This window comes from Hemibagrus wyckioides, linkage group LG28 (assembly GCF_019097595.1).
Source record: "Hemibagrus wyckioides isolate EC202008001 linkage group LG28, SWU_Hwy_1.0, whole genome shotgun sequence".
NCBI classification, from domain to species: Eukaryota; Metazoa; Chordata; class Actinopteri; order Siluriformes; family Bagridae; genus Hemibagrus; species Hemibagrus wyckioides.
This window is the reverse complement of record NC_080737.1, coordinates 10,229,992-10,256,833: the sequence shown is the minus strand read 5'-3', so window position 1 is coordinate 10,256,833 and position 26,842 is coordinate 10,229,992. Positions and strand designations below refer to the sequence as shown.

Genomic DNA, 26,842 nt, shown 5'->3' with positions numbered 1-26,842 from the left:
TGTTTCCTGAGAGACGGTGGGATCAGTGTAGCAGTGCTGGAGGCCTGGAGGAAGCGTGGTGCAGTGTGAGGTGTGAAGAGCATTCTGGATGGTTTGCAGAGGTCGAGCGCTGCTCAGAGGCAGACCTGTAAGGAGCTAGTGCAGTCTTGAAATGAGAAGGGACTGAACGAGCACCAGAGTGACCCGTGTGGATAAAAATTAAACCAATCCTTCTGTAAAGGAGAAAGCGCAGTATGAGAGGAAAAGGACAGCTGATTGTCCTTGGTTGCTCTCAAGGTCACATGCAGTGACTAAAAGGTCAGAACGATGAGTTGTCCAGGGAGGTCACAAGATCCTGAAACAAAATGTTTGAAATCATTAGCTTGATTTGACTGCAATATCAAGTACATCTCCATTTACTACTAAACTTAACATTCAAGAAGAGATTCATGTTATTTTTTTTTATTTATAAAGTCTGTTTTTTTCCCAGACAGGAACATCACTATCTCAAAATATTTATTAAAAATTCAAAATGTATTGTTATGAAGTAAACAAATACATTTTTACATTTATATATTTATTTTTTATTTGACATTTTCAGTTAGTTGTCAAGACTCACTATAATCTATAAGACTAACTATATCACAAAATCTCACAATACAATGGAATAGTTTATTTTGTCACCATTAAACACCAGTGAATCAGCCATGTGTGCACTGGCAGCATTGGCAAGCTTGGAGGGTCATGTCGCCACAACAAGGCATCCCCTTTGCCGATTTTAGAGCCGAGCTGATACATGACTGTGAACTGGAACCTCGTAAGCCCACCTGGCTTTGCACGGGTTCAGCCGCCGGGTGCTATGGAGGTATTCCAAGTTCTTGTTGTCCATTAGTACCAGGAAGGGGTGCCGGGCCCACTCCAGCCAGTGGTGCCACTCCTCCAGTGCCACCTTAATTGAGAGAAGCTCCCCGTTCCCCACATCATAATTAGTCTCTGCTGGGGTTAACTTCCTGAAGAAGTACGTACAGGAGTAGATCATCCCTGGGTTCCCATGGCGTTGAGAGAGTGCGGCCCCGATCCTGCAGCTGGATGCATCCACCTCCACGATAAACGGATGACTGGGGTCAAGGTGTCTTAATGCTCACTGGAAAATAAATTGGACTACATTCGACTCCAGCGAACTACACGGTGAGAGTACAGAGACTGCTGGGACCTTGTTTTTATGGAGACGTGGCTCAGCGACAGAGTTCTGGACGTCGCCATTCAGCTAGCCGAGCTAACCATGTTTCGTGCCAACAGGAATGCAGCTCTGTGCAGTAAGACTCGCGGTGGTGGTGTGTGTGTTTACATCAACACAAAATGGTTCATGGACTCTGTGCTTGTGTCAAACTACTGTTCATCACTAGTTTGTGACTGTTAGATGCAGACCTTTTTATTTACCCTGGGAATTCACCACCGTATTCATTGTCAGACTGTACATTCCCCCCAGCGCTAATGCTAAGGAGGCTCTGTGTGAGCTCTATGGAGCAATTAGCGAGCTGCAAAATGCTCACCCCAACAGACTGTTTATTATCGCTGGAGATTTCAACCATGCAAATCTCAAGTCTGTTCTTACTAAATTCCATCAGCATGTGGACTTTGCAACGAGAGGGGCGATCACACTGGATCTTGTTTACACAAACATTCCTGGCGCATGTCATGTAGAGCCCCGTCCCCACCTTGGCTACTCAGACCACGTCTCTGTTATGTTGATTCCAGCATACAGACCACTCGTCAGAAGCTGGACCCCTTGCAGTTTGCTTATCGTCCTAACTGCTCCACAGATGATACCATCACCACAACCCTCCAACCCTCCACACACACTCATACACACACTCTCTCTCATCTGTGTGAACAAACTTATATTGTTCATTACTTATTGCACTACCTCAACCCTGTTAACATTTTATCCGCTGCTATATTTATGTTTATTTCTATTTGGACTACCTCAACCGCTGCTACTGCAGTTTTGCACACAATACATGTTGTCAGGCCGCTATATATAAATAAATATATATATATAATGTGTGTGTGTGTGTGTGTGTTTGTGTGTTATAATCATATATGTTATTAGTTTCCTGTTTTTCTCTACAGTTCTCAAATGTTGTACATTATTTCATTTTATTTTACATTTCATTGCACATGTCCTCTTTTTCGGCGCTAAGTGTCCTGTTTTTTGTGTTGTCTTTTTGTACTTATTGTTTTTTCAATGTCTTGTCTTTTTCTCTGTTTGCACCTAGTTGCACACTTTACTTTATGTGGCTAGGACAAACTTCTGTCCTAGCTCCGTGTTGTTTTTGTGTTTAAACTTGTAGCACCAGGTCCTGGAGAAACATTGTTTCATTTCAATATGTACTGCATCCGCTATATGTGGTTGAAATGACAATAAAAGCTTCTTGAATATTGAATCTTGAATTAATATGGGCGTTGTGGTGAAGCTCTTCTTTAGCAGAGTCTTGAGAATCTCATTTATGAACGCCTGGAACACATCTAGGGCATTCATGAATCCGTAAGGCATGACGAGGTACTCATAGTGCCCCTTAGTGGTAGCAGGCAGCAGGTAGTTCTAATGCTGCCGGGACTAATGGTAACAGGTAGGGGTAGCGCATTGTGATTGCATTGAGGCCCCTATAGTCAATGCAGGGTCGAAGACTGCTATCCTTTTTTTCCATGAAGAAGAAGCCGGTGGCCGACGGCAATGTCGATGGCCGGATGTAACCGGCGGCTAAGGCTTCTTTGATGTATTCGCCCATTGCCTTTGATTCGGGCAGTGAGAGGGGGTTATACTACTCCCGGGGAATTATGGTGTTGTCAGAGGTGCTCAGGCGCTCAATGGATGTAACCAACAGGTCAACTCCCCTTCCTTCCAGGATAATTTGGGGGTCATGGCGCTGAAGCCAGGGAAAGCCCAGGATTACAGGATTAGTGGGAGACTGGTGGGTGATGAGTGAAGGAAGTAAGTTTTTACCTGCGGGTTGTGATCCCAAACAGCCCAGTCGAGAGCCCTCCCTGTGAGCAGTGAGAGAAGGAAGGCACATTTGGTAGCCTCTTTATGATAGACGTCAGGCTGGTGCACGAAGTTGTTGCACTGCCGCAAGAAACTGTAGCAGCAGTGTGCAGAGCCTTCAAACTTCTCTGGTAGGGCCATGAGCACCAAATCAATGCATATGGGGCCGGCAGTGACTGGTGGGGTCATTTGCACAGGCAGAGCCGGCTGTTGTAACTCAGTGGCAGCTTCAGGGCAGCCAGTTGCTCTTGATATGCACGATTGATAGCTCCCTGGCGAGCTATCACCACCTGAAGATGGGATCAGATTAGATGGGATACTGCACAGGATCCACAGGTGGTGAAGTATTCTGTAACGATTCTCTGGCAGCAGGCTGGGTAGGATCCATATGCACAGTCAAATCCAATACAATAAGCACAAAACAGAAGCCAAACTTGAATAAACAGTTTATTTTTTATTCGAGGTTGGCTTCTGTTTTGTGCTTATTGTATTGGATTTGTCTATTGTCTATCATGAAGAGGCTACCAAACCTTCCATCTCTCACTGCTCACAGGGAGGGTATTAGCTGTTTGGGATCACGACCCGCAGGTAAAAACTTCCTTCCTTCAATCATCATCCGCCAGTCTCCCAAATACAAACACAAGTAATCCAAACAACAGGTAACAGCTCGGTATCTCACTAAATGGGACGAAACTTCGTGTTCTTGTTACAATGTGGTTCGTATGCCACTTAAATGTTCTAAAAATCCGGAAGTGTTTGTCTGAATAACCGCTTTCCCTTGCTCATAGAGCGCTGAGACTTGCGGAATCGCATTTTCAGCGCGAGAGAAGCACAATGCAGAGAGCACACTGCACTGAGGCAGGAAACAAGCCTGTTCGATGAAAAATGATGAAAGTTGACTATGTTAAGTGAATTTTCACGGAATATCACCGTTTCCATGTATCTTATGAATTTTGTGCATGCCTGTATAGGGTTGGCCTGAGGTTGTCCGTTAAGCAGAAGAGAGAAAAGTTTATTGCTTCTTGGCCTTTTGGCTAAGATCAAGTGTTCTCTGGTCTGGTTTTGGGCTTTGATTGGGTTTGAGAAGGAGAATAGATGGAATGGGGTTTGTGTAGGATCGCTTCTCAGGCTTTTTAGCTAGGATCTATTGTTTTCACTGGTCTGGTTGTTTGGCCTTGGTCTGGGTTCACATTACAATCCTTAGTCTGTCCTTGAGAAGGTGAATGGTTAGGTATGGATATGCGTAGGATTTGGATTAAAAAAATAAACTGTTCTTATCAATTTAATATCTGATACGTCCTCTATATTAAACAGATTTTTAGAGCTGGGAGCCGGAAAAGGGCCTTACTACATTCGCTCTGTGGATCGGCCTGGTATTGCAGTACTTCCAGGCTTGGTGCACCATTTTCTGATGTAAAATGAAGGAGAAAATTTTACTGACTTACTGACTTACTTACTTACTTACTTATCAAATTATGTCTGCATTCAACCCGCCCTGTTCCCTAGCCTATCTTCACCTCTTTCTGCTCACCACTGTCAGTTGTTGCTCGTCAACCTTTCCCCACCCCTTTTTGCACTCAACCACACCAAAGGGGCCTGCCTCACCCTCATCAAGCATTGTGTTTCTCTGACAAGGGTTTCCCGGTGCTGCTTGGCTTTTTCCTCTTCATAGCTCTGGTTTCTCTTCAGTCATGCATAAATTTTTCCCCTTTTATTAAAGATTTACATGGATAGGAACATCAATGAGTTTGATGTATTTTTGTGAGCTTTGCTCTGGCAAGGCTGTGTATGGTTCAATGATAAATGGGTAGTTTCCAGGAGTTGGGTCTTATTTGGTCATGTGACTTTATGCATGCCTGTATAGGTGTGGCCTGAGGCTGTCCGTTAAGCAGAGAAGATAAAAGTTTATTGCTTCTTGGCCTTTTGGCTAAGATCAAGTGTTCTCTGGTCTGGTTTTGGGCTTTGACTGGGTTTGAGAAGGAGAATAGATGGAATGGGGTTTGTGTTGGATCGCTTCTCAGGCTTTTTAGCTAGGATCTATTGTGTTCACTGGTCTGGCTTTTTGGCCTTGGTCTGGGTTCACGTTACAATCCTTAGCCTGGCCTTGAGAAGGCCAATGGTTAGGTATGGATATGGGTAGGATTTCTAATTAAGCCTAAACAATGCCCAAAATTATATCCAATCCCTCCAGGTTGTTTTATTAAGGGAAACATTAATACGATTTTATTGCATGATGTACATTTGATAATGACGCATGTAACCTATAACATTTCAAATATTTTGTCTGCTTTTGTGAAACATTGTAGTGAGGATGATTAAACAGCTACAGTCACGAATTGATGATTTAATCTCCAATTACGAAAGGCAGGCTTGCAGTCCAAATTCCACCTGTACGTTTTAAGCGAGATCTGTTTGGAGATTTAGCAGGTCTCTTTGGCTCTGTGAATTCAATTGCCAACACTTACAATATAACAGGACAATCACAATTCTCAGCTTAGTTGGCAAACCAGGTGGCCACTGGTTTTTAACACATCACCAATAGCAATGAAAATATCATCAAATCTGTTAGATCTGAAGCGCAGGCACTTCTATTGGTCAGCCATACATTATTCAATCAAAGCCATACCATCGAACGTGACTTAGCCTGCAGATCATATGTACAGGATTTCTTTACTGCTGCAAGACAAGAAATTTTAGACCTTCATCTTTTCAAGACACCTAGGCATGCTTTAAATGATCTTATAGAAATTTTAGACTTGCATAGATGGTATGCATCAGAACAGATGAAAGATATTAAATACTCTGAATTACTGTCTACTTTGATCTTATACACTGGGAATGATCGCACCGGCTGCATTGGGGTTTTTGCCAATTTTCCTTTTATACACCCAGAGCAAGTATTTTTGAACTCCACGACTATATGTTCTATAGGTGTAGTAGTGAAGAATCAGATCACTAAATGGGACCACCTAACAGGATATATGACTTTAAAAGGGGATGAGACCTTGTTTACCACTCGCACCTGTTGTCATGAAACTTCCAGTTATGTTATTTGTACATGTAATACTTTACTACAACCCTTCTCTTCCAATGATACTAAGCTGATCAATGTTCAGGCATGGTCATGCTGATGCGAGTCAAGTATCTCACACACAGTGGTGTTTCGTCAGTGAAATGAACTCCTTCACCTATGGCGGTCTGACCTGCCCTGCAAACCATACCTTCTGCTTGGAGGTTACAGAGGATTTCTCAATGGGTCAGATAAATATCTTGGGGAGGATAGCACTGGACACAGATGTTCCCCCATGGTGGGAAGACACTTTCTTTGAACTTAGCACAAAAGCTCTAATGGACACAATATATTTGGTACAACAAACTATACTACAGACTGAGTATCATCTGAACCAGGCTCAGGCGGAAGCAAACCTGGCCAAGGGAACAGCAGAGATCTTGTCAAATTCAAGTTTCCCCGGCCCCACTCTCCAAATCAGAGTATACTAAAGTTTACACATAGTCTGTACTCCTGTTGGAGATATGTCCTTATGACCTTATTCAACCCCCTCGCAGGTCACAAGACAACAATCTGAACTATGTCCTTTACAACCCATTTGGTGTGAACCAAAACTAAAAGCCAGATCCATACGACCCATCCAAAACCAGGTCTTCTGTGGACTCATAGATTGTATGACCCTTTGTCTCTTCTGGGTATATAAGGTGCATTGGCAAAAGACTCAGGGAAGCATCTGCATTCAGAACTTTCCACACTATTATTATGTGTCTCTGTTGCCAGGTATGACTTTAACTTTAATAATAACTTTAACTTTAATTGTTACTGTGTTTGGTATTTTTCTAATTGAATAGACTGATTTAAGTGGAACCTGCCTGGCAAAATAAAATTGTTAATTTTGACTTATTCTGAGCCTATGGAATATCATTATTATACACCTCTTTAATCTTAGATTGTGAACTTTAATCGGAATGGAGAAACCTAGGTTTGTGTTGGAATGGAGTAGCCTCGAATTAAACTTGAATGCAGAATGCCTCGGTTTAAAGTTAAATTAGAACAATCTGAAACTTAAATTTGTATGGAGAAACCCAGGTTTAAGTTTAAATAAATCATTTCAGTTTTCTATCTACTTAATAAATTAAGAATAGTCAACCCTCTAAATTCTTGTAATGAATTTAGCTCAAAATTTAAATATTTAAGTGTAATTATAACTGGTTATAATTAATTATGAATATTCAAATGGGGTTTTAGAACTAACTGTTAGACAATCAATAACACAATTATTTGATTTGTTCGTCAAGCGACCAGACAGTATAATTATGTATTAATTCCAGGGAAAGTTATCTTCCTGGCCAAGAAAGAATAACTACTTTATAAAGTACTAGCTGTAATTTAGCACGTTGCAAGAGCAATGTTCAGGGACCCCGAAATTGTGAGCAAAGCACAGAGACAATCACTCGTGAATAAAATGCATTTAATAAAAAAAAACACACAACACATACTAACTACAACACACATACATAAAAGACAGGATAAGGATTATAGAGAGGGGATAAGTAGGCAAAGAGAGATTGAGATTAAGGAAGGGAATATGGAGGAAATCAGAACGAGACAGAGAGTGAGAGAGAGAAAGAGATAAGGAACTAGAGAAGAGATCAAATATAGCAAGTTTCAAATCTAGTTTTGATTACAACCGTGTGAGAATCGTCAAGGTAATTAGGATTCGCCTTAATAAAGGGGCTTCATCTTAAAATTGCGGATCTAGGAGAGTCATGTGATGACAAGTTGGGAAATGGCAGCATGCTAGAGTACGGCTCTGAATACCCACCATTAAATTGATCGTTTATTATACCTGCTTCGCAAATTCAAACAAATTTCGACTGATAACTCACTTTTTACTTAAAATAAACGACAAGCAAAAAGATGACATATTCCAAGCAACCAATTCGAGGGGTTCAAACACGCTTGAAAACAACGAGCTCAGAAGCTAACGACTCCTCGTCACCAGAGTCAGGTAATCAAAACCCAAAGTTGGAAGATCTTTTACTGAAATTAGCAAGATGAACGCTACTTTGCAGGGAGTAGGAAATGATGTGACTACCATTAAAGTGACAACTACAGAACTTAAAGATGCAATTAGTCGGTACAGGCTAGACTCCACGAAGCTGAGAATCGTATTTCACATGTAGAGGATGTGTCGAATTGTTTGACTGATGACAATGAGAAAACGGTGAAACTTGTGAATGAGCTCTGGAATAAAACCGAGGATTTGGAAAATCGTAGCAGACGGAATAATATCAAAATAGTCGGCCTTAAAGAGGGGAAAGAAGCAGGATACAAAATGCATAAGTACATACTAAAGATCCTGTCAGAGGGGTTCGGGTTGACTGGACCGATGTTCGTGATAGAGCGCAGCCACCGGAGCTTCGGACCTAAGCCTAACAATGATCAACGTCCCCGGGTCATGTTGGTGAACTTTTTGCGCTATACTGCGAGAGAAAGAGTCCTGGCTGAAGCGAAAAAGAGCAAAGGATTACAATGGGAGGAATACAAACTGTCCTTTTTTGAGGACATGTCGAGGGATAGAGCAATGATGACGAAAAAATTCTCTGCAGTGAAGAAGTTACTCTGGGACCACGTGGTTCGATGTACCTTGGCTCATCCAGCGACACTTAAATTTACTTGGAAGGGGAAAAAGCAAAGTTTCACGGATCACATGGAAGCTGAAAGATATATAAAGGAGCACATTCGACTACAAAGAACTGATAAGTAAATCACTGGAAATATGTAAGTTGAAGCATTATAATAATCAGTTCAGAAGGTGGGTCCGGGAAAGCTGTGGGGTCTGTCTTCCCGAGTTAGCGAATGCAGTGACTGAGAGCATCACGGACCAAAATGTTACACCCGCAAGTGGGATTGCTGCCCCTTAAGGGCAGTGTTTTGAGTTCCTATTTTTCTTTTTTATTTGTGCTTTGTATGTTTTTCAAGGTTCTATTGTTCACAAAAATGTTGGAAGTTTGACTGTTGGTTTTCAATCAGAAATGACTGGATATAATACCAGTTTGTATGTCCAAGGGTTATTTATTATTTTTATCTGGAGCACAACAGTGAATCTGCTTTTAAGCACAAGAGGTGCACAGTATCATACTTTATTAGTGTGTAATGGATAGACAAGTTGTAAATATCATAACTTGGAATATAAATGGCTGTGGGTCACCTGTTAAAAGGAAGAAAGTACTTACATACCTTAAGATTAGAAAAGCTGATATTGCTTTTTTGCAAGAAACACATTTTAAGGACAAAAGGGAAGCCCTGAAATTGAGACGTGACTAGGTCGGACATGTTTTTCATAATTCGGTATCAAGCAAGAGGAGTGGAGTGGTCATACTAGTGAGGAAAAAAATACAGTTTGTATTAATGAATCAATATAAAGACAAGGAGGACCGTATACTTTGCATAGAAGCGAAGCTCAATGATGTTCAAGTAGTGCTGTGTAATATAAATGCGCCAAATAGGGAGGATCCCGAATTCTTTTATGAGGTAAACAAAATTTTGGCTAACCTTGAGGGATATGTTATACTTGGAGGTGACTTTAATCAAACTATGGATAGCATCCTGGACAGAAGTCAAAAGAACATCAGACCTAGCCCCAGAGATACGGCTGCTATTCATGCTCTGAAGGATGACAATGGACTAACAGATATTTGGAGACTGGTTAACCCACGAGAAAAGGAATACACATTCTTCTCAAATTGTCATAAATCCTTCTCGAGAATGGATTATTTCCTGATCTCTAACTCGTTAACTGACTCTGTTCTCGACTGTGTTATTGGAGTTATATCACTGACAGATCATGCACAGGTGGAGTTAAAACTAGAAATGAAGATGTGGTGTATAAAATCACACAGGTGTATAAAATCAAGCACCTAGGCATACAGACTGTTTTTACAAACATTTGTGAAAGAATGGGTCGCTCTCAGGAGCTCAGTGAATTCCAGCGTGGAACTGAGATAGGATGCCACCTGTGCAACAAATCCAGTCGTGAAATTTCCTCGCTCCTAAATATTCCACAGTCAACTGTCAGCTGTATTATAAGAATGTGGAAGTGTTCGGGAACGACAGCAACTCAGCCACGAAGTGGTAGGCCACGTAAACTGACGGAGCGGGGTCAGCGGATGCTGAGGCGCATAGTGCGAAGAGGTCGCCAACTTTCTGCAGAGTCAATCGCTACAGACCTCCAAACTTCATGTGGCCTTCAGATTAGCTCAAGAACAGTGCGCAGAGAGCTTCATGGAATGGGTTTCTATGGTCGAGCAGCTGCATCCAAGCCATACATCACCAAGTGCAATGCAAAGCGTCGGATACAGTGGTGTAAAGCACGCCGCCACTGGACTCTAGAGCAGTGGAGACGCGTTCTCTGGAGTGACGAATCGCGCTTCTCCATCTGGCAATCTGATGGACGAGTCTGGGTTTGGCGGTTGCCAGGAGAACGGTACTTGTCTGACTGCATTGTGCCAAGTGTAAAGTTTGGTGGAGGGGGGATTATGGTGTGGGGTTGTTTTTCAGGAGCTAGGCTTGACCCCTTAGTTCCAGTGAAAGGAACTCTGAATGCTTCAGCATACCAAGACATTTTGGACAATTCTATGCTCCCAACTTTGTGGGAACAGTTTGGAGCTGGCCCCTTCCTCTTCCAACATGACTGTGCACCAGTGCACAAAGCAAGGTCCATAAAGACATGGATGACAGAGTCTGGTGTGGAGGAACTTGACTGGCCTGCACAGAGTCCTGACCTCAACCCGATAGAACACTTTTGGGATGAATTAGAGCGGAGACTGAGAGCCAGGCCTTCTCGTCCACATCAGTGTGTGACCTCACAAATGCGCTTCTGGAAGAATGGTGAAAAATTCCCATAAACACACTCCTAAACCTTGTGGACAGCCTTCCCAGAAGAGTTGAAGCTGTTATAGCTGCAAAGGGTGGACCGACGTCATATTGAACCCTATGGATTAGGAATGGGATGTCACTTAAGTTCATATGGGAGTCAAGGCAGGTGAGCGAATACTTTTGGCAATATAGTGTATATTCAGAAGTACTTCAGGACAATATGCTGCCTGAAAGTTTTAATGAAGCTTTAATAACTCTCATACCAAAACCAGGAAGAGATACGATAGATCCTGCTAATTACCGTCCAATAAGTTTATTAAATGTAGACTTCAAAGTATTAACAAAATTATTAGCCACTCGGTTAGAAGGTATTATACCTAAAATCATATATAAAGACCAGGTGGGCTTTATTAGAAATAGATCCTCGACTGACAATATAAGGAGGCTATTGCATCTTATGTGGATGAATCATTCTAATCTAGACCCCATTGCTGCAATATCACTCGATGCTGAAAAAGCTTTTGATAGGGTAGAATGGGGTTTTTTGTTTGCTGCCTTAGAGAAGTTTTGTGAAGTGGGTTAAAAATTTTAACTCCAATCCTAAAGCAGCCATAATAACTAATGGAATAACCTCATCTTTCTTTAATTTATCTAGGTCTACTCGTCAGGGCTGCCCTCTCAGTCCACTACTTTTTATATTAGCTTTAGAACCGCTTGCCTCAATGATTAGAGAAGACATCAGAATTAACGGGGTATTTGCAGGGGGCAGAGAACACAAATTACTGTTATATGCTGATGACATATTGCTTTTAATTAAAGACCCAGCATGTTCCTTACCAGTAATTCTTAATGTGATTGAATCTTATTCAAAATTTTCAGGATATAAAATCAACTGGCATAAGTCAGAGGCTATGCCAGTATCAGGAGCTTTTCTTCCTCAGTTAGTGCATTTAAATTCAAGTGGATGAATAAAGGAATTAAATATTTGGGTATCCAATTGAGCCCTAATTTAGAGAATATATTGTATTTGAATATGGAACCTTTGTTACAGAAAATGCAGGCTAAATTAGATAGTTGGAAAAAGCTTAACTTTATGGGGAAAGATTAATATAATAAAGATGGTGGTAGTGCCACAGTTTAATTATATATCAGGAATGGTCCCAGTTACCATGCCTCCTCAGATAAATAAACAATATAATGCTATGGTTAAGAATGTTTTATGGGAAGGTAAAAGACCCAGGATTGGGGTTAATAAATTATGTTTGCCTAGAGATAGGGGAGGTTTAGCATTACCTAATGTAGAGATCTATAAAGTAGCATTTGAAATGTCTAAGCTCGCTAGGCACTGGGGGAATGAAGATTTAGATTTAGATTGGGTATTAATAGAACAACAACTTACTTCTCCTTTTCAGCCAATAGAGGCCTTTTCACAAAACCCAGAGGGGGACTTGCAACATCATATGACCAACCCAATACTGCTTCACTCTAAAGAGGTTTGGAAAATTGCCCACAAAAAGTGTCAGATTTCTCACTGGTGTCAACATTACTCGTCAGTGTGGAATAACCCATATGTTAAAGTAGGGAAAAAGCCGTTGTTTTGGAGACAGTGGTTTAGAAGTGGAAAATGTGCTTTAAATTATTTATTTAGTAATGGTAAGCTTTTGTCTTATAATAATTTGAAAGAAAAATTTCAGTTAGAAGGCCATAATAATTTCTGGAAATATCTACAATTTAGACACTGCTTGGAAACGAAGGTCCCTATGAAACAAAATAAAAATATTTTAGAAACGTTTTATGAATTACCAAGGCACCTTCAAAAAGCATCAAAATTTGATCAACTCTGTTTAAGGATGGATGATAATAACTGTGAAAACCTAAGACTGATCTGGCAGAGAGACCTTTATAGTGACGGAGATAAAGACACCTGGAACAAAATTTTGTCCTACAGTGGTATGTATATAAGAGAAGCAAGCGGTAACGATAGAAGAGGTCGTGCCAGGAAGAAAAGGCGCACGGGGCCCCCCGACCGCGGGGCTGAGCCGAGCTGAGCCAAGCCGAACTGAGCTGAGCAGAGCAAAAAGCTGAGCTGGACAAAAAGCTGAGATAGATGGGTGCTTAGGGTTTTTATTCATCCCTTGGTCGCGCCCAGTTTTTCAGAGTGACAAATCCAATACCTGAAACTTTTGGAGGGAAAAGTTTCTTTGTCTCCGCTCAGTCACTCATTTGCATAGTTTCAATTAAAGTATCATAGGCTCATATTATGTACTTGGATGACCACATGGCATACACCATTACTTATAAAAGTAAAAGCGGATCATTTTGATAGTAGACACGAAAGAGACAGCATGACAGGAGAGGAAACTGGGTATAGGCAATTAAACATATAATCTTATCTTATGAAACATGTTCTGTTTCATGAAAACACAGAACAATAGGTCATGAGTGGTAATACAACAATAAAAATATAAAAGCATAGGGGGAATATATACAGGTGTGTTAGGCATGGGTCAGGTAGGGTTTTACTATTGTTTTATTGAAACTTCTCCTTGTTGTATTGAACTCTCCTTATGTGTGTGCGTGTGGGGGTCAGGATGAGCGTTTCCAGACGCTTTGTGTGTGTGTGTGTGCGTGTGTGGGTGTGTGTGTGTATGTGTGTGTGTGTGTGTGTCTTCAGTCAGAACTTTGGTCATCCCCCGGTCAAGGCATTGATTCGGTTTAGATTAGGGAATTCTTGTTGACTTTTAACGGCAGTAAAACTGCTAGGCACAGGGTGATTTTATATTAATAACTTATATTAATTATTAACTGGAGTCAGATTATCATTATACACAGAACTCAATGGATGAATCGAAATTTTAATGAATTAAACAAATTCTTCTACAAGTGCAAAGGAAAGATAGAATACGAGATCCCTTAACCCATGCTGCTGGATTCCGTCGTTGGGCCAGCGGGTGGTCCTTACAAATGTAAACAATCACATTTCATATCATAGTTGACCCCAAACGTGTGAAAAAAGTCAAAGAAAACTGCACCATTCAGCTGCACACATGCATTTGCCTGAAAAACCGTTTTCCCTTGCTCATAGAGCGGTGAGACTTGCGGAATCGCATTTTCAGCGCCAGAGAAGCACAATGCAGAGAGCACTCTGCACTGTGGCAGGAAACAAGTCTGTTCAATGAAAAATGAATGTTAAGTGAATTTTCATGGAATATCACCGTTTCCATGTTTCTTATTAATTTTGTGCATGCCTGTATAAGTGTGGCCTGAGGCTGTCCGTTAAGCAGAGGAGATAAAAGTTTATTGCTTCTTGGCCTTTTGGCTAAGATCAAGTGTTCTCTGGTCTGGTTTTGGGCTTTGACTGGGTTTGAGAAGGAGAATAGATGGAATGGGGTTTGTGTAGGATCGCTTCTCAGGCTTTTTAGCTAGGATCTATTGTGTTCACTGGTCTGGCTTTTTGGCCTTGGTCTGGGTTCACGTTACAATCCTTAGTCTGGCCTTGAGAAGGTTAATGGTTAGGTATGGATATGGGTAGGATTTGGACTGGAAAAAAAATCTGTTCTTATCAGTTTAATATCTGATACGTCCTCTATATTAAACAGATTTTTAGAGCTGGGAGCCGGAAAAGGGGCTTGCTACGTCCACTCCGCGGATCGGCCTGGTATTGCAGTACTTCCAGGCTTGGTGCACCATTTTCTGATGTAAAATGAAGGAGAATCAATTACTGAATTACTGATTTATTGACTTAATTACTTACTTACTTACTTACTTACTTACTTACCAATTTATGTCTGCATTCAACCTGCCCTGTTCCCTAGCCTATCTTCACCTCACCACTGTCAGTTGTTGCTTGTCAACCTTTCCCCACCCTTTCTCCACTCAACCAACCAAAGCCTTACCCTCATCGAGCATTGTGTTTCTCCGACAAGGGTTTCCTGGTGCTGCTCGCCTTTTTTTTCCTTATAGCTCTTGTTTCTCTTAAGTCATGCATAAATCTTTTGCCTTTTATTAAAGATTTCCGTGGAGAGGAACATCAATGAGTTTGATGCCTTTTGGCTAAGATCAAGTGTTCTCTGGTCTGGCTTTGGGCTGTGACTGTATTCACATTGCACTTCTTAGTCTGGCTTTGAGAAGGAGAGTATGACAAAAAGGATATATAAAAAAAAGTGACTGTATTCACATTGCACTTCTTAGTCTGGATTTGAGAAGGTGAGTGTGACGGAAAGGATATAAAAAAAGAAAGAAAAAAAAGGGGCTGGCCTTACTCTCATCGATCATGTTTCTCCGACGAGGGTTTCCTGGTGCTTGGCTTTTTTTCTTTATAGCTCTGGTTTCTCTTCAGTCATGCATAAATCTTTTGCCTTTTATTAAAGATTTCTGTGGCAAGGAACTTCAATGGGCTATTGCTTCTCTGCTTTTTGGCTAGGATCAAGTCTAGTATCTTAAGCCATGCAGCGGGAGAGCGACACTCGGCCGGGGGTAGGGGATGGGAAGGGAGATGGAGTTGGGATACTTTTTGGCTCCTTTGACTGGGCCTGCGGTTACAGTAGTGCCGGGGAGAGTGTTGTGCATGGATGGCTCTTTCAGGGGCTCAAAATTGAGAGCCATAGCCGTCTACACACCTTGTAGGGTTGGGCAGAGCCAAGGTTTTTTCCGCCTCTTGGAGCCCCAGGTGGATGGATGGGTGGAGTTGGGGGGAGGAGGGTCGGGATAAGTGGGTCTTTTTTTTATTTGTTTTGTTTTCTTTTACATTTTCTCTTTTTGTTTTCCCTCAGCCTCTTTTTGTCTGTTTACTGTTTATGTGTATTTTGGGTTTGTTTTTGTTTTTGTCTTTTTTTGTGTGTGTGTTTTGCAATAGTGTAAGTGTGATGTCTTTGTTTTTCCTTCATAGAATGTCTGTGGTTTTTTTGGTTCCAATTACTATTGTAAGGATGTATGAGTGTTGGTGGGGGGTAGGGAGCGATGGGGAGAAGGATTGTCCTATTTATTTTAGGGGACTGATTGGAAATGTGTTGAAGTTTTTTTTGTTTTTTGTTTTTTTTCTTGTGCAAACTGATTTTAATTAAAAATAAATAAATAAATAAAAAAGTGACTGTATTCACATTGCACTTCTTGGTCTGGCTTTGGGCTGTGACTGTATTCACATTGCACTTCTTAGTCTGGCTTTGAGAAGGCGAGTGTGACGGAAAGGATATAAAAAAAAGAAAGGAAAAAAAAGGGGCCGGCCTTACCCTCATCGAGCATTGTGTTTCCCCGACAAGGGTTTCTTTGTGCTGCTAGCCTTTTTTTCTTTATAGCTTTGGTTTCTCTTAAGTCACGCATAAATCTTTTGCCTTTTATTAAAGTTTTCTGTGGAGTGGAGCATCAATGAGCTTGATGTATTTTTATGAGCTTTGCTCTGGCAAGGCTGTGTATGCTTCAATGTTAAATGGGTAGCTTCTCTGGCAGACGAGCTAAACACCTTTTATGCTCACTTCGAGGCTGCAGCTCACAGTGCTAATGACATTAGCAGTGCTAACAGTGCTATAGGCAGCACACACGAGGAGCATGTCGGAGAGGACAACGTGAGAAAGGCATTCAGGAGAGTGAACACCAGGAAAGCAGCAGGACCAGATGGCATCACGGGTCGGGTCCTGAAGGCCTGTGCTGACCAGCTTGATCCTGTGTTCACTGAGATCTTCAACCTCTCCCTGGAACAGTCTACAATCCCGACATGCTTCAAACGGTCCACCATTGTTCCTGCCCCCAAGAAACCCCAGCCCGTCTGCCTGAAAAACTACCATCCAGTGGCCCTGACCTCAGTGGTTATGAAGTGCTTCGAAAGACTCATCAGAGACTTCATCACTTCTTCCTTACCTGACACCTTGGACCCGCTACAGTTCGTGTACCGTCCTAACCGATCTACTCAGGACGCCATCACACACCTCCATCACGCAGCCCTGAGCCATCTGGACAGCAGAAGGGGGAATTATGTCAAAATGCTGTTTGTCGACTACAGTTCAGCATTTAACACCATAATTCCCTCCATACTCACCACTAAGTTGGAGATCCTGGGCCTTAGCCCATCCCTGTGTCGGTGGATCTCCAACTTCCTGCGAGCCAGACCTCAGGCAGTACGGGTGGGCAACCATGTCTCACCCTCACTCACCCTCAGCACTGGAGCCCCCCAGGGTTGTGTTCTGAGCCCCCTGCTGTACTCTCTGTACACCTTTGACTGTGTGGCCACTTCCAGCTCCACCGACATCGTGAAGTTTGCGGACGATACTGTAGTGGTGGGCCTGATCTCCGACGAGACGGCCTACCTAGAGGAGATTAAAAACCTGGAGACATGGTGCCAGGTCAACAATCTCCTCCTGAACGTCAACAAGACTAAGGAGCTGATAGTGGACTTTAGCACAAAGCAGGAGAGGAATTACCAGCCCCTCACTATCAACGGGACCCCAGTGGAGAGAGTGGACAGTTTCCGATACCTAGGTGTTTACATCACGCAGGACCTGACATGGTCCTGTCACATTAACACGCTGGTGAAGAAAGCCCGGCAGCGTCTTTATCATCTCAGGTGCCTGAAGGACTTTAAACTGCCCTCAAAGGTGCTAAAGACATTCTACACCTGCACCACTGAGAGCATCCTGACGGGAAGTATCACAGCCTGGTTTGGGAACAGCACCAAACAGGACAGGCAAGCTCTCCAGAGGGTGGTGCGATCAGCCGAGCGTACCATCCGCACCGAGCTTCCTGACCTGGACACTATATACAGCAAGCGGTGCTGGACCAAAGCCAGGAAGATAATGAAGCACCTCAGCCATCCCAACAATGGACTCTTCTCTCTGTTGAGGTCAGGGAAACATTTCCATTCCTGGAAGGCGAACACAGAGAGAAGGAGGAGGAGCTTCTTCTCGCAGGCCATTCAGGCCCTCAACCAGTACACCTAGAATCTGGACTTTCTGGACTTACCCCCACATGACATAACAAATAATATCTCGTACGTCCTCTATATTAAACAGATTGTTAGAGCTGGGAGCCGGAAAAGGGGCTTGCTACGTCCGCTCCGCAGATCGGCCTGGTATTGCAGTACTTCCAGGCTTGGTGCACCATTTTCTGATGTAAAATGAAGGAGAATCAATTACTGAATTACTGATTTATTGACTTACTTACTTACTTACTTACTTACTTACCAAATTATGTCTGCATTCAACCTGCCCTGTTCCATAGCCTATCTTCACCTCTTTCTGCTCACCACTGTCAGTTGTTGCTCGTCAACCAACCCAAGGGGCCAGCCTTACCCTCATCGATCATCGTGTTTCTCCGACAAGGGTTTCCTGGTGCTGCTCGCCTTTTTTTCTTTATAAATCTGGTTTCTCTTAAATCACGCATAAATCTTTCGCCTTTTATTAAATATTTCTGTGGAGAGGAACATCAATGAGTTTGATGTATTTTTATGAGTTTTGTTCTGGCAACACTGTGTATGCTTCAATGTTAAATGGATTGTTTCCAGGAGTTGGGTCTTATTTGCTTATGTGACTTTTATTAAAGATGTCAGTGGAGAGAAACATCAATGAGCTTGATCTATTTTTATGCTTCAATGCTAAATGGGTAGTTTCCAGGAGTTGGGTCTTATTTGCTTAAGTGACTTTATGCATGCCTGTATAGGTGTGGCCTGAGGCTGTACGTTAAGCAGAGGAGATAAAAGTTTATTGCTTCTTGGCCTTTTGGCTAAGATCAAGTGTTCTCTGGTCTTTTTTGGGGCTTTGACTTGGTTTGAGAAGGAGAACAGATGGAATGGGGTTTGTATTGGATCGCTTCTCAGTCTTTTTAGCTATTGTGTTCACTGGTCTGGATTTTTGGCCTTGGTCTGGGTTCACGTTTACAATCCTTAGTCTGGCCTTGAGAAGACTAAAAATACCAAAATTCATATTTTTATCACTTTCCTATGTATCTCATGAATTTTGGTATTTTAAAGTAAACAATCACTTTTCATATCATAGTCGACCCCAAATGTGTAAAAAGTCAAAGAAATCTGTCCCATTCAGCTGCACACATGCGTTTGTCTGAAAAACCGCTTTCCCTTGCTCCTAGAGCGCTGAGACTTGCGGAATCGCATTTTCAGCGCCAGAGAAGCACAATGCAGAGAGCACATTGCACCGAGGCAGGAAACGAGCCAGTTCGATGAAAAATTATGAAAGTTGACTTTGTTAAGTGAATTTTCATGGAATATCACTGTTTCCATGTTTCTTATGAATTTTGGCACTTTGATGAAAAAAATCATATTTCATATCAAAATTCATATTTTTGATGACTTTCCTTTGTTTCTTATGAATTTTGGCATTTTAAAGTGAACAATCACTTTTCATATCAAAGTCGACCACAAACGTGAAAAAAGTCAACTAAAACTGCATCATTCAGCTGCACACATTCGTTTGTCTGAAAAACTGCTTTCCCTTGCTCGTAGAGCGCTGAGACTTGCGGAATCGCATTTTCAGCCCCAGAGAAGCACAATGCAGAGAGCACACTGTGCTGAGGCAGGAAACGAGCCAGTTCGATGAAAAATGATGAAAGTTGACTTTGTTAAGTGAATTTTCATAGAATATCACTGTTTCCATGTTTCTCATGAATTTTTGCACTTTGATGAAAAAAATCATATTTCATGTCAAAATTCATATTTTTTATGACTTTCCTATGTTTCTTATGAATTTTGGCATTTTAATGTAAACAATCACATTTCATATCATAGTTGACCCCAAACGTGAAAAAAGTCACAGAAAGCTGCCCTAGTCAGCTGCACACATGCATTTACTTTTACTACAGCTTTTAAAAAATAATGCAGTATCCCGCATTCAACAAGCATTGATCCATGGCGCAGAGACACCTGAAAATCGGGCACTAGTGGAATGGGCCTCTAAAATAGATTCCAGACTGAAGTAGAATAAAACTTGTTCTGTAGCCACAACATAATGGTTGGCAGAAGGAAATGGAGCCTTACCCACCATTCATGAGATAGTGAAACAACTTGAGATGAGGAAAAAAGTTCCCCGTGTTTACCAGTGCCTAAACCTAATGGTAAATGGCGTTTGTGTATTGATTATCAGTGTCTTAATCGCGTGTTGCCCAAGGCTACACCGAAAGTGACAGATCCTTCTACCATTTTAGCCCAAGTTTCCACTAATCCTTCTTGGTTTTCTGTACTTGACATCAAAAATGCATTTTGATCCTTTAAAGTAATCAAGAAGACCTATGGAAGTTGGCCTTCACAGTAAATCAAAGAGATGACAAATATATAGTCCCTGAAACACTCCAGAAACCAATAATCTAATTATATCATGATTATTCGCATGTATCCGCTACAAAAAACAATGCAGCTAATACAGAGACAATTCTCGTGGCAAGGGATGGCATCTAAAATTGAAAGATAGCGTAGTACATGCATTGTGTGTGCCACAGTAAACCAGTAATTCAGCACCAAAACAAGTGGATTGATGCATTGCCCACAGTTCTGACTGTATTGCAAGCAACCCCATCTAAAGCTACAGGTGTTAGCCCATAAGAGCTTATGACTGGAAGGGTAATGAAACTGCCCATTGATCCAGAAATTTCTCCATCCGACTTGGGGCCTCTGATGCTTGCAACACAGCAGACTTTGCTGAAACAGCTTCAAGAAAGGCTGAAAGTGTTGCAGGCTCAGGCTGTGCTGAGACAGCAACAGTCTGACCTGACTAATGATGCTCATTTCAATCCATCAAACAAAATTTTCAGAAGGAGACATGATAATGATACGTGTCTTTGTAAAGCAAAGCGCGTTCTCTCCTTGGTGGCACGGGCCCTATGAGATTAAAGCTATCTGTAATAGCTGTGTGGCCGTGTCTATACTACAGCCAAGAACTAACTAATGTTTCTCTGTGCTCTTTCTCAGGCTGATCACAGCAATCCCATGGAGACCAGACGAAAGGAAGGTGTCCGGGCACACTTGCATCAAACTACGCCAAAGGGTATCTCTTACATACACCCTGAAATATAACTATTTTTTATCACTGTTCCAATGTTTCTTATGAATTTTTGCATTTTAATGTAACCAATCATATTTTATATAAAAGTTCATACTTTTCATCACTGTTTCCATGTTTCTTATGAATTTTTGCTTTTTAATGTAAACAATCACATTTCATATCATAGTTCACATACTCTGCCATTGGCAGAAGGTTTGCTGTGTCTCCCAGCACAGTCTCAAGAGCATGGAGGAGATTCCAGGAAACAGGCAGTTACTCTAGGAGAGCTGGATATGGCTGTAGAAGGTTCTTAACCCTTCAGAAGGACTGGTGTATCTGCTTCTTTGTGCAAGGAGGAACAGGACAAGCACTGCCGGAGCCCTCCAAAATGACCTCCAACAGGCGTGGTGTGAATGTCTCTGAGCAAACAATCAGATACAGAAAAAAAAAAAAAAAAAAAAAGAAAAAAATATATATATATATATATATATATATATATATATATATATATATATATATAAAATTCAAATTTTATTGGTCACATACAAAATCATACACAGTACGACATCTTACATAAAAAAGAAATAGTAAAACAGAAAAATTTAAAGTGTGGACATGAAAAACAGGGGATATAGTTAAAATATATAGGGAAAAGTAGGGAAATTAAATGGTGGAATTCACAAACGAAAATAACTTAAAAGTCAAGTGTCAGATATGCATATGCAAATATATGTCTATGTATGTATATATAAATATATATATATATATATATATATATATATATATATATATATATATATATATATATATATTATATACATATATATTTATATATACATACATAGACATATATTTGCATATGCATATCTGACACTTGACTTTTAAGTTATTTTCGTAAAGTTATATATACATATATATATATATAGTATCAATATAGCAGTAAATATTATAAATAATGAAAAATAAAAAATAATACTAAAATAGTAATATAATATATAATGTATACAAATATAAAAACTGCTATATAAACTAAATATAAAAAAAACAAATATAAAAACAAAAATATAATAAACTAATATAATACAGTATATATATAGTATATGTGAAAAATAGAACAATATAAATAAATATATATGTGTAGACTCTATAATATATAGAAGGTACAGTATATGCATATATGTAGATAAAAAGGTCAACTCTGAAATGGTGTAGCAAATGAATACAGTATGTATTCAGTGTGCATATGTAAGATAAATATATAAATATATTTGTAGATGTATATATAAGGCAAATATAAATGTCCAATTGAACAGGGAGTAAAGTGTCAGTGCAGTGTGCACACAAAGATGTACAGAAAAGATGTACAGTAAGAGTGTTATTGTGTGTACAGAGTAGTGCAGAGTATAAAGTAGTGCAATTATTGCATGTGCAACAATCAGCTGAGGTAGAATGTTATGCAAAGTTGGATGAAGTACACAACTTCCTTACTTGAGTGAAAGTACAAATACTACTGGTGAAACATTACTCCATTACAAGTAAAAGTTGTAAAGACAGATTTTTACTTAAGTAAAAGTACAGAAGTACTTGTTTTTAAAAGTACTTAAGTATCAAAAGTATGTCAACACATTGTTTTATTATTGTTGCACTGTTGTATGCAATACTTTCTGTGGAATTAAAACCTTTTAGAATGTTACAAAACATATAGAAATTAAACAACTGAATTGACAAAAAAGACAGGTATAATCATTTATTTTTAATTTAACGCTCCTACCACCCCCAACAAAAAAGTACCAGTACATCTCAAGAATTAGAATATCATGAAAAAGGTCAATATTTTTTGTCACTCAGTTCAGAAAGTGAACCCATATATTATATAGATTCCTCACACATAGTGAAATATTTCAAGCCTTTATTTCTTGAAATTGTGATGATTATGGCTTACAGATAAGGAAAACCCAAAATTCTGTGTCTCAGAAAATTAGAATATTACATAAGATTTAATATTTCAAAGAGAAATGTCAGACTTCTGAAAAGTATGTTCGTTTCTACGCACTCAATACTTGGTTGGGCCTCCTTTTGCATCATTGCGGCATGGCATGGAGGCAATCAGCCTGTGGCACTGCTCAGGTGTAATGGAAGCCCAGGTTGCTTTGATAGCGGCCTTCAGGTCATCTGCATTGTTGGGTCTGGTGTCTCTCATCTTCCTCTTCACAATACCCCATAGACTCTCTATGGGGTTCAGGTCAGGCGAATTTGCTGGCCAATCAAGCACAGTAACACCATGGTCATTGAACCAGCTTATGGTACTTTTAGCAGTGTGGGCAGGTGCCAAGTCCTGCTGGAAAATGAACTCAGCATCTCCATAAAGCTTCTCAGCAGAAGGAAGCATGAAGTGCTCTAAGATTTCCTGGTAGATGGCTGCGTTGACTGTGGACTTCAGAAAACACAGTGGACCAACACCAGCAGATAACATGGCAGCCCAAATCATCACTGACTGTGGACACTTCACACTGGACTTCAAGCAACATGGATTCTGTGCTTCTCCACTCTTACTCCAGACTCTGGGACCTTGATTTCCAAATGAAATGCAAAACTTACTTTCATCTGAAAAGAGGACTTTGGACCACTGAGCAACAGTCCAGTTCTTTTTCTCCACAGCCCAGGTAAGATGCTTCTGACGTTGTCTCTGGTTCAGGAGTGGCTTGACACGAGGAATGCGACATTTGTAGGCCATGTCTAGGATTCGTCTTAAGCTCCCCCAAATTCTTGAATGGATTTTGCCTGACAATCCTCTCAAGGCTGCGGTTATCCCTTTTGCTGGTGCACCTTCTCCTACCACACTTTTTCCTTCCACTCAACTTTCTATGAATATGCTTGGATACAGCACTCTGTGAACAACCAGCTTCTTTAGCAATTACCTTTTGTGGCTTACCCTCCTTGTGGAGGGTGTCATTGACTGTCTTCCGGATAACTGTCAAGTCAGCAGTCTTCCCCATGATTGTGTAGCCTACTGACCCAGACTGAGAGACCATTTAAAAGCTCAGGAAACCTTTGCAGGTGTTTTGAGGTAATTAGCTGATTAGGGTGCAACACCATGACTTTCCAATATTGAACTTCTAATTCTCTGAGACACAGAATTTTGGGTTTTCCTTATCTGTAAGCCATAATCATCACAATTTCAAGAAATAAATGCTTGAAATATTTCACTCTATGTGTAATGAATCTATATAATATATGGGTTTCACTTTCTGAACTGAGTGACAAAAAATATTGACCTTTTTCATTATATTCTAAATTTTGAGATGTACCTGTACACATCTATGTGTATCCACTCATGCACATTTCAATCAAATGGTCTGTAAATGAAGACTGGTCAGAAAACAACTGTAGCTGTACAACCACCCAACAGCAACACTGCTTTAACAAAGAGTTATATATATTTCCACAATTCATTTACACCGTTTTCATATGCATTTACACCATTGTCCAGGATCCTTCCTCCTGTGTGCAATGCGTTGTGGGCAATATTATCCATTAGAGTGTGCATTGTTCTGCACTTTGAATTTCTACCGGAAGTAGACCATCCAGGAATTTCTGGAATACTCTTTTCAGTATACTACGACTTGGGGCATACTAATTCTATTTTTGAATACCATTTAGGACACATCGTATGAGAATTTGGACACAGCATACGTTTTTGTGTGTTAACTAACATCATTACCAATGCGTTGGTGGTGTATAACATACAAAGCATATATTCGTCCATTTTGTCAGCAATTGAGTTAAAAAAATTATGGAAAACCACTGAACTTTACAACACGTGACGCTACAAGAGTGAAAAAAAAATCATCCTATGATAAATGTAACTACTTTCTACTCAATGACATTGACAGAAATGTAGTGGAGTAAAAAGTAGAGTATTTGTCTTTCAAATGTAGTGAAGTTAAAGTAAAAAGTATCCAGAAAAAATAATACTCAAGTAAAGTACAGATACTCAAAAAGTGTACTTAAGTACAGTACTCAAGTAAATGTACTTCTTTACTGTCCACCTCTGGATATTAAACTGATTAGAAAAGATTTTTTTGATCCAATCCAAATCCTACCCATATCCATACCTAACCATTCACCTTCTCAAGGCCAGACTAAGGATTGTAACGTGAACCCAGACCAAGGCCAAAAAACCAGACCAGTGAACACAATAGATCCTAGCTAAAAAGCCTGAGAAGCGATCCAACACAAACCCCATTCCATCTATTCTCCTGCTCAAACCCAGTCAAAGCCCAAAACCAGAACAGAGAACACTTGATCTTAGCCAAAGGGCCAAGAAGCAATAAACTTTTATCTCCTCTGCTTAACAGACAGCCTCAGGCCACACCTGTACAGGCATGCATAAAGTCACATAAGCAAATAAGACCCAAATCCTGGAAACTACCCATTTAATATTGAAGCATACACAGCTTTGCCAGAGCAAAGCTCATAAAAATACATCAAACCCATTGATGTTCCTCTCCACAGAACTCTTTAGTAAAAGGCAACAGACTTATGCACAACTCAAGAGAATCCAGAGCTATAAAGAAAAAAAGGTGAGCAGCACCAGGAAACCCTTGTCGGGGAAACACCATGATCGATGAGGGTAAGGCCGGCCCCCTTTTTTTTCTTTTCTTTTCGTTTTTTTATATCCTTTCATTCACACTCGCCATCTCAAAGCCAGACTAAGAAGTGCAATGTGAATACAGTCGCAGCCCAAAGCCAGAGCAGAGAACACTTGATGTTAGCCAAAAGGCCAAGAAGTAATAAAATAAAACTGAAGCATAAAAATACATCAAGCTCATTGATGTTCCTCTCCACGGAACTCTTTAATAAAAGTCACAAAAGCAAATGAGACCCAACTCCTGGAAACTACCCATTTAACATTGAAGCATACACAACTTTGCCAGTGCAAAGCTCATAAAAATACATCAAACTCATTGATGTTGCACTCCACAGAACTCTTTAGTAAAAATCAAAAGATTTATGAATGAAGAGAAACCAGAGCTATAAAGAAAAAAAAAAAAGGCAAGCAGCAGCAGGAAACCCTTGTCGGAGAAACACAATGATCGATGAGAGTAAGGCCGGCCCCTTGGGTTGGTTGACGAGCAACAACTGACAGTTGTGAGCAGAAAGAGGTGAAGATAGGCTAGAGAACAGGGCAGGTTGAATGCAGACATAATTTGGTAAGTAAGTAAGTAAGTAAGTCAATAAATCAGTAATTCAGTAATTGATTCTCCTTCATTTTACATCAGAAAATGGTGCACCAAGCCTGGAAGTACTGCAATACCAGGCCGATCCGCGGAGCAGACGTAGCAAGCCCCTTTTCCGGCTCCCGGCTCTAAAAATCTATTTAATATAGAGGACGTATGAGATATTAAACTGATTAGAACGGATTTTTCTGATCCAATCCAAATCCTACCCATATCCATACCTAACCATTCACCTTCTCAAGGCCAAATTAAGGATTGTAATGTGAACCCAGACCAAGGCCAAAAAGCCAGACCAGTGAACACAATAGATCCTAGCTAAAAAGCCTGAGAAGCGATCCAACACAAACCCCATTCCATCTATTCTCCTTCTCAAACCCAGTCAAGCCCAAAACCAGGCCGGCCCCTTTTTTTTTTCTTTTTTTTTATATCCTTTCCGTCACACTTGCCATCTCAAAGCCAGACTAAGAAGTGCAATGTGAATACAGTTGCAGCCCAAAGTCAGAGCAGAGAACACTTGATCTTAGCCAAAAGGCCAAGAAGCAATAAACTTCTATCTCCTCTGCTTAACGGAAAGCCTCAGGCCACACTTATACAGGCATGCATAAAGTCACATAATCAGATAACACCCAACTCCTGGAAACTACCCATTTAACATTGAAGCATAAAAATACATCAAGCTTATTGATGTTCCTCTCCACAGAATTCTTTA

At 40.7% G+C, this 26,842-nt stretch overlaps 6 non-coding genes and 6 pseudogenes across 6 annotated transcripts; 9 read left to right on the top strand and 3 right to left on the bottom strand.

Moving 5' to 3' along the window:
- The first annotated feature begins 4,262 nt into the window (after nt 1-4,262).
- On the top strand, nt 4,263-4,432 carry LOC131348811 (U2 spliceosomal RNA; annotated as a pseudogene).
- Nucleotides 4,433-4,694: 262 nt separating this feature from the next.
- Nucleotides 4,695-4,809, top strand: LOC131348785 (U5 spliceosomal RNA). The gene has a single exon (XR_009203973.1). It is a non-coding gene; the product is annotated as a U5 spliceosomal RNA (small nuclear RNA).
- Nucleotides 4,810-5,272: 463 nt separating this feature from the next.
- On the top strand, nt 5,273-6,526 carry LOC131348684 (uncharacterized; annotated as a pseudogene).
- Nucleotides 6,527-14,397: 7,871 nt separating this feature from the next.
- On the top strand, nt 14,398-14,608 carry LOC131348803 (U2 spliceosomal RNA; annotated as a pseudogene).
- A 268-nt stretch (nt 14,609-14,876) lies between these two features.
- LOC131348784 (U5 spliceosomal RNA) lies at nt 14,877-14,988 on the top strand. Its single transcript, XR_009203972.1, has one exon. It is a non-coding gene; the product is annotated as a U5 spliceosomal RNA (small nuclear RNA).
- A 247-nt stretch (nt 14,989-15,235) lies between these two features.
- LOC131348786 (U5 spliceosomal RNA) lies at nt 15,236-15,358 on the top strand (annotated as a pseudogene).
- Nucleotides 15,359-16,207: 849 nt separating this feature from the next.
- LOC131348782 (U5 spliceosomal RNA) lies at nt 16,208-16,322 on the top strand. Its single transcript, XR_009203970.1, has one exon. It is a non-coding gene; the product is annotated as a U5 spliceosomal RNA (small nuclear RNA).
- Nucleotides 16,323-17,888: 1,566 nt separating this feature from the next.
- Nucleotides 17,889-18,010, top strand: LOC131348781 (U2 spliceosomal RNA; annotated as a pseudogene).
- A 249-nt stretch (nt 18,011-18,259) lies between these two features.
- LOC131348783 (U5 spliceosomal RNA) lies at nt 18,260-18,374 on the top strand. Its single transcript, XR_009203971.1, has one exon. It is a non-coding gene; the product is annotated as a U5 spliceosomal RNA (small nuclear RNA).
- Nucleotides 18,375-25,348: 6,974 nt separating this feature from the next.
- On the bottom strand, nt 25,349-25,463 carry LOC131348787 (U5 spliceosomal RNA). Its single transcript, XR_009203974.1, has one exon. It is a non-coding gene; the product is annotated as a U5 spliceosomal RNA (small nuclear RNA).
- Nucleotides 25,464-25,820: 357 nt separating this feature from the next.
- On the bottom strand, nt 25,821-25,930 carry LOC131348788 (U5 spliceosomal RNA). Its single transcript, XR_009203975.1, has one exon. It is a non-coding gene; the product is annotated as a U5 spliceosomal RNA (small nuclear RNA).
- Nucleotides 25,931-26,176: 246 nt separating this feature from the next.
- LOC131348810 (U2 spliceosomal RNA) lies at nt 26,177-26,337 on the bottom strand (annotated as a pseudogene).
- Between the last annotated feature and the right edge of the window lie 505 nt (nt 26,338-26,842).